This window comes from Ischnura elegans, chromosome 9, assembly GCF_921293095.1.
Source record: "Ischnura elegans chromosome 9, ioIscEleg1.1, whole genome shotgun sequence".
NCBI lineage: Eukaryota > Metazoa > Arthropoda > Insecta > Odonata > Coenagrionidae > Ischnura > Ischnura elegans.
Window position 1 is genome coordinate 84,314,250 of NC_060254.1, and position 7,790 is coordinate 84,322,039.

Genomic DNA, 7,790 nt, shown 5'->3' on the forward strand with positions numbered 1-7,790 from the left:
TTTATTATTCATTAAAGTAATATATATTATGTGTCCCTCCCTCCTGCATCATCAACCTCAGTTTAGTTATATAACAGCTTCTAAGTATGTACATAATACTTTTAATAGGTCACTTTAGTCCGTCATCATCTATAGGGGAGCAAAATGTACCAGAGGGACCTGTTTCTGGCTTCAAATCCAGTGGCCTAGATCCCCTATCCTGAATGTGTTATATCACAGATCTGTATTTCACTTATCCAAACCAACTTTTGGATTGAATCACTGAGTGAGTGATGACCATCTTTGACGTATTACAGTGATTGAAAGTTATTCCGAGACCATTCTAATTTATTGTGGAAGCACTCAAAATAGTTTCACAGAAAGTTCTTAATTTAACAACCTAGGTATTGACTCTTATAGTAATATAGTTCCATAAAAAGAAATCTGACAATGTCTTGTACATTTATGTGCCTATGACATTTTCACCAGAAAATTAAACTATGAAAATAACATGTAGATGCAGTCCTACAGAGATTATATTATGATCCTTATCTTCCTGAGTTGCATGAAGCCACTAACCATATGGAAAAAAATATTATGCATAAGATGACTGGGAACAGGCTGAACCTTGAGAAATTTACCATTATTAGATCCCAAGAAATATACATCCAATAAATACACTAGGAAAAAATCAATTTTTATTTTACATGCTTGCTTTCAGCAATATTTTTAGATGGAAACATCAAGGTGAAATGGTTTATGTAGTTTAAAGGCTTTTGAATGAGATCCCTATTATTATCATTATTCTATCATGTACGATACAGCATCCTTATGCTCTGTTCATTTAGCAAACAGTAGGCGTGGCCTCAGTCAGTCGCTCTCAGACATACTGTTAACATCGTGAATCTGCATGTGGAGCAGTGTTGCCAAACCTCACCCGTTCCCCTTGTATGTGTCTAAGTACATATGTCTTTTACCAGCAGTGCCTCGATCATTACGGTAGCTGACAATGCCATGGGCTTCTGTGATAGGATTATCCTCAATACCTTCCAAACGATTAGGTATATTGTCTCGGCACCAGGGCCAAAATACCTGTTGCCACCCATGACTCACACGTTTTCAGTGACAAAGTAGGGCGGCTGTGTACATTTGGCGACATTAAGTTTGCTTTTCCTCTCTCTCTCTCGATACTACCCATCCCCCATCAGTGAAGCCCTCCGAGAGTGTTCAGGCTCTCAAGAAAGCTCACTCGCAAGCATGAAGTAAATAGAATTCATGGATTATATAATGGATTCCACAGTTGACGAGAGATGATGGGTGTTATGGCCTAGAATGGACACACATTCAGTGGTGCCGACTCCACGGGGCCCGAGGGGGCCCGAGCCCCCCCAAAAATTCGTTACAGATGTGAGGAAAAAATGTGTAAGGCTTGTCGATTTTCCCCGGAGTGTCCAGATATCGAGATTCTAGTGAACAGGGTTCTAATGTTGATCATATGACTCTTCTAAAATGCTTGAAAACTTAAAATTCACTACTAATAAAATTTACCGGGGCAAGGTCCCCGGTTTGGGCCCCCCCAATATTTTTTGTAAGTCGGCACCCCTGCACACATTCAAATGCAGCAAGCAAAAGGATCCCAGATGCGGGATGGCAGAACACATATGCCAAGTGCCTGGGCAGTATGAGGAATGTGCACAGAAATTAAAAGCATCTCCTAAGTGTTCCGACATACAAAACAAATTTGAAGTAAAGTCCTAAATAAAAAACATTTGAAACTTGACATCCTGATATATCCTCTCTTAATACTGATGAAGTGGCTCCTCAATCTCTTCACCTGCCATGCTGCAACTGCCACACACTCTTGCTTTGTGGCAATATAGACATGCCACTGATTGAAAGTGACACCTATTCTCTAAAGTGCCTCCGAATGGTCTAATATGAATATGGGACCCCTAGCACTGTACAACCTGATGAGAGAATTAATAACTCTGTAATTGGCCGACATTTATTCCATCCAACTGGTTTCAACAATTAATGTATACGTAGTTGGTAAGCAGGGGCGGATCCAGGATTTCTTTCTGGGAGGGGCACAAGCATGGCCGTATTCAGGATTTTGTTCTGGGGGGTCACAAGGATACCTCGTAATACGAAACTAACGCAATGATAACAGGACCGCATGAAAAATCTAGCATATTTTTGGGGGGGGCATGTTCCCCCCCCCCAGACCTCCCGCCTAGATCCGCCTACGTTGGTAAGGGTATAATTTTTGCATCACTCAACAAAATTTTAAATAAAATCATATTGATGGAAAGCTAAAATCGTTTAAAAACAAGAAATAACCCTTGAAACATACCTAAGTGTACCTCCTTCACTCATTCTTATGAAATAATTCATAATAATCATTACTGCATCAAAACTCTGATGACATGACCTGTCTTGGATCTTGAAATATCATTCACAATAGACCCCTAACTTTGTTTAAAAACCAAGGAAATTTAGTCGCAAAATGATTATTATTTTAATAAGTTTTAAGTACTACATCTTATACCTTCAGTGCTGAGTATCCCTGAAATGAAGCCTTTTTTATACAAATTAATTTACCAGTGTAGCCGTGTATGAAATTTACTGAATTTTTAATTAAGTCATTATTCATTGAAGCTCACAAATTTATTTAAAAATTTTTATGAATACATTTCTCATATTATTTTAATGCCACTAGTATAATTGCCAGAAAAATTCACATGCTTAATTATGGATTTCCTGGTATTTTGAGGTTTTGTCCTGAGTAAATATTTCCCCAAACTGATAGTCTTCAATTAAAATGCTAGCTGCAGCATGACCCACTGGTTCCTCCCCTGCAATGATCGAGGAAATGGCTGGTAAAAAAATATCAAGAAGTTTCTGCTGCACAGATGCTTTTAATAAAGTAAGTACTTAACTCCAATGCTTCATGAATATTGTTGAAAAACTCCAGATTCCACATTGTGAAATCATTATATACCTAGTTTTAAATTGGACTTTTCTAAATTTTGACTCAACAACAGTGCTATTTTCAACATTTCAGTAAAGCATTTGACTTTTATTGTATTAATACATACATTTAATTTCAATACAACTAAAAGCTTCATTTTATGAGGTCTCTAGCTTTCTTTTTTATCATAACTATTATCTTATGATCCAAATTAAATTAGTTTTGTTTTTTGCTTCTGGCATTTTACTTATACACGTAAAAACAGTTACAATAAAATATGATTTTAATTCCTAGGTGACCTTAACACATTTGTTGTGGCATGACCCACCAGTGGGTCACAACTAGGACTGTGCGAGACTCTCGACCACTGCAGTCATGACGAGACTGTCATTTCTTGGACGAGACTCTCGGTACAGTGAGAATCTTGCCTGAGTCGAGAGTCTTTACGAGACTCGAGAAGTCTCGCCCCTTCGAGACACCCAACAAGACTCTTGGATTCTCGCAGAAAATAAAATCCTCATCCATGCATGAGGAAATTAAAAAGTAATGTTTTAATCAAAGGTATACCTTCCTTGGCTCCTCACTCAACGGCCACTCATATATAGGAGTTGGTGAAGGGGAAGTGGAGGAACATGGGATGGCCTTCGTTTGGGCCCACTTCTGTTAGGGACAACGCTAGAGGTCCTCCCCATGGAGTGCCTCAAGAATGTAGCACAGGCCCACTACCAGCATTTGTACTGCTAATTTCAGAGCCTTTGTTAACTGGGCAATTAGTCTGAGGCCAGTGTCAGATGCAGCCACCTGGTAGCAACACCTATGTGGTGCCAATCGTATTTTTTTTTCAAATTTAGTCCCCAAACTTCATTCTGAAGTGACATCAAGCCCTGGAGTAGTGCAACACACTGAATGTATGCATTTCACGTGCAATAGCCTACCATTGAGTTCTCTCATATCATGAGTAGTGGGCTGAGTTGCAGATGGTTGGCCATTTTGCTTGGTGTCACCCAGCATGACAAAACAATATCTCCACTGCAAAAATGCCCAACGATCGCCCTCCAAATCAAATCCGCTCATCTAGTACCTATTACTAGGGCTTCTAGGTGAGCGGATTTGATTCGGTGGGTGATTTGTTGAGCGTTTGTGCAGTGGAGGTATCGAAAAGTGTGACTGGCTGTTGGGTCAGGCCCTGGCCCTTAGTTTTGTCCTGGATGCATGACCAACCCATGGGTCATTCTTAACTTCCAGTCACACCATATAGGTTACCATGTATAATAATGGCAACCACATTTTTATATCTTTAAAAATCTCGACACATTGGCGACAGCTGCAAAATGGCGACAGCTGCAAAATGGCAACAGCTACAAAATGAAGGAAAATAACATGTAAATTTGCCATCATTGGTTGTGACTAGTGCTGTGCGAGTCTTGTCTCGGCAGTCGAGACAAAACTTTCATTTCTCAGCATTGTTGGGACGAGACTGTCATCAAGGTGCGAGACTCGCCAGGGCCGTGAGTCTTGTTGAGACTCCCTTGAGGGAAAGTTGTTTTAAGTCATATTGGGGCGCCTGGTTACATTCCTGTTCACCATGAGTAACATCCTATTGTTCGCTGTGCCTATAAGAAATTTCATAGAGCCCACACTATTAATAATTTCATGCTTGCAACATTGATATTATGAGTTTGGAATTTGCATCACCATGACTATTTTCTAAATTAATAAGTGTATATATATCACAATCATTGGGATCTGAGAGGAGGATCCCATTCCTTGAGGAAGAACTTACCTGTATTAATAGAAAACGGAAAAATAATAGCAGAGCTTTGCTTGTAACTTGTGTCACAAAAGTTTCTCAACAATTGGAGTGGTGCTACACATGCTTTGGACCACACTTGACTACACCTACTGCTCTGTGTTATAGAGGACATGCCCTAGAAAATGGAAATTTGTGCGCTGTATGTTTCCTAAATGCCTTAATCTAAAAAAGTTTTCGTCTTGAAAGACCTACCTTATGGGTTTACAATGCATGGAGTGGACTATTAGGAAGGATTGGTGCCATGGATATGGAATTATTAAATAAACACAGAATTTTTACGACAAACGATTGCAGACTGGCTCAATATGAGGGCCTATTTAAACCAAACTTCAAGTTAAACCAGTGGTTAAGTGAAATTAAATACACATCAAAATTCCTGATTGGAGAAATTTAGCAATGAATGCTATTTATTTCATTGGTATCATTGGTTTCATTTCATCATTTACAGCAAAATGTGGGATGCAAAAAAATTCTACATATCTATGGCCCACCGTTTAGAATTCCCTCAATTAACGTCTTGATTTGTTTTATTTCGCTAAGAATTCACTTTCATTTTCTCGCTTTGAAGTTAGTGTAAACTCAAAGGTTGATCGAATAACTTCGGACTTTATGAGGTAAAAATCTATTAGCGATTTTTCTCGGAATTTATTGACATTATTTCAGTATGAGTAAGTACAGTTTGAAATCATAATAATTGAATTTACACTGTCGGATTATTTACCAATTACTTCAACTTTCTTCTTCTTCTTCTTCTTCTTCACCAGATTTTTTGCCGCAGCAGCCACAAGTCAGATAGAACATAAGTCCCTTCGAATCGCCATTAGATCCGTTCTGAGTGTCACAGCTAGTTCTTTGGGCACTTGCCTCCTCAGCCTCTCCCCCCTCGTTATCGGGGTTGTCCTCCTCTCCCGACATGATGAAGGTTGCTCGCAGATACGGTCGTGTATATTCCAATCACCCGCTGTTCCGATGTTATACTTTTTGATGGCTAAAATATAATGGCAATGGATTTGAGACGTTAGCAACTAGAAATTCACTTGCGCGTGCATAGAAAATGTCAATACCCAATAAAATAAAACGGGAGACGTAATTAGATTTTTAACGAACAAAAAAATATTACGCCTAGAAGATATACACCGATAATTTGATAACAAAAGGTATTCACTTGCGCACATAAATAATTTGTGAGAGAATATTGTCTACTTACCACCTTAACACATGTATTTTTCTTACATTTCCTTTCCTAATCGATTTACTTCAGGCATGTTAATATTTAAACCATTCGTCACTAGGGAGTTGTTTATTTGGTTGTCGCCGGAGATTGTCTTATTGTTATATACGAATTCGTTCTTTCTCAGCGATTTAGATTTATTTACGAATTGTTATCGAATTTTAAAGCGTTTTATACCGTCTAGAGATTTTGGAGAAAAATAATGTTCATTAAGCCAATGCCTTGAATACCATAAATGAATATTTCATCGAAACGTTGGCTTTTACTCGGTGCGGAACTTGATAGCAAACATATTATATTGATTAATTTCTTAGTGCTGTTTACAGGAGTTTTGTTCGGGAGCCAAATGTAAGATGGAGCTCTAATCAGTCGCAATTAGTGGTGGGAGATGCTGAATGTTGGTTAGCAGATGAGTGCAAACGTATGTTTCGGTTTTACGTTCAGTAAATTTTTTCCATCGGAATGCCGAAGATTCGATTGACTATGAATTTATTTAGTTTTTATCGGTCCACTTCGGCCCCCGCAGGTGTCTTACCATAATATTTCCGATGCAAGAATCAGTGGCTTAGGCTACGCGTAGCCAGGGGGGGGGGGAGTCCGGACCCCCCCCGAAATATAAAAATACAATTATTTTCCTTCATAAAAGAAAACAAATTATTGAAAAATCAGGAATTTACAAAATGTTTCTTTGACAAATTAAGTTTTTCGATTATGAAAAGTCTTAAAATTAGTTAAAACTCATTACTTAGTGCCCGGTTTTTCAGTAAATTTCCCCCCTGATTTTGGACTCCCCTCCGAACGAAATTCCTGGCTACGCCTCGGGCAAGATTTCCATCTGCGTAATGGCCGGCCCACTACCCCCTCACTTTAAAGTGTCGATCTGGGTAAAGATATACACAATAATTTAAACAATTTTTCACAAATAAATATTTTTTTCAGTAAATACTGCAGAGATACCTCGCAGAAGCCCTAAAAATTGTTCACAGCGTTCCTATACGTTAGGGAGGGGTGAGTATAGACAAAATTATCACAGATACTCAAGCGGTCCTGACAATGTTGATAAGTACAAAGAAATTTGAATGAAATTAATGAATTACAGTGATGAAAATGTGCTCATAATGGAGACATTGGCTGTCTTAAGTATTTTTGTTCGAAAACGAAAGCCCGGACGACAGTGGCGGATCAAGATAGGGGCTAGATGGGGCTAGCCCGGCTAGCCCCCTCTCCCCCGAAGTATCCAAATTACACTAGATAAAGCGGTAATTTTATTCGCATCCCTGCTGGGAGGTTACCTCCCAGTCTCCCCACCTAGCCTCACCTTGTCCCTATCCCGGATCCGCCACTGTCGGACGATACTTTGAAGTTATTTTATTACCTTGCGAAACTATGTTTTACAGAGAACAGAATGGAAATACATCAATGTAAAGTTGAAATGTATTTCTTGGTGTAAGTTCATGAAATCGTAAACAATGACGCAAGGAAATTGAAAGAGCTAACTATTATGAACTAGTTCACAACATGAAACTCTTAGAATAATGTCAAAAGAAAAGCGAATTGAAGGCGAGTGAAAATTATTTTACGGTTGAACTAGATGGCTTCCGATTCTCAATTTTCCCGCTTTTCTGTATTCCTCCAGTAGACGAACCTCCGGTTTTAACACATTTAGTGTTGTATCCCGCTATGCCTAGGGCCGATTTTAGACATAAATTCAATTGTTTTAGCAAAAGATATTTCGGAAAACACTTCTTTTCGCAAATAACTCATTCAATGGTTCAACTCGAAGATTAGTTCGGATA

General features: G+C 38.8%; 1 long non-coding RNA gene across 2 annotated transcripts; it reads right to left on the bottom strand.

Moving 5' to 3' along the window:
- Positions 1–2,631: 2,631 nt before the first annotated feature.
- Positions 2,632–6,594, bottom strand: LOC124165966. Of its 2 annotated transcripts, XR_006866369.1 has the most exons (3): positions 5,971–6,268; positions 5,485–5,751; positions 2,632–2,834 (listed from the first exon to the last, which is right to left on the bottom strand). It is a non-coding gene; the product is annotated as an uncharacterized LOC124165966 (long non-coding RNA). The 2 variants fall into 2 exon arrangements; XR_006866368.1 differs by lacking the exon at positions 2,632–2,834 and having other exon boundaries at positions 5,389–5,751; positions 5,971–6,594.
- Positions 6,595–7,790: the final 1,196 nt, after the last annotated feature.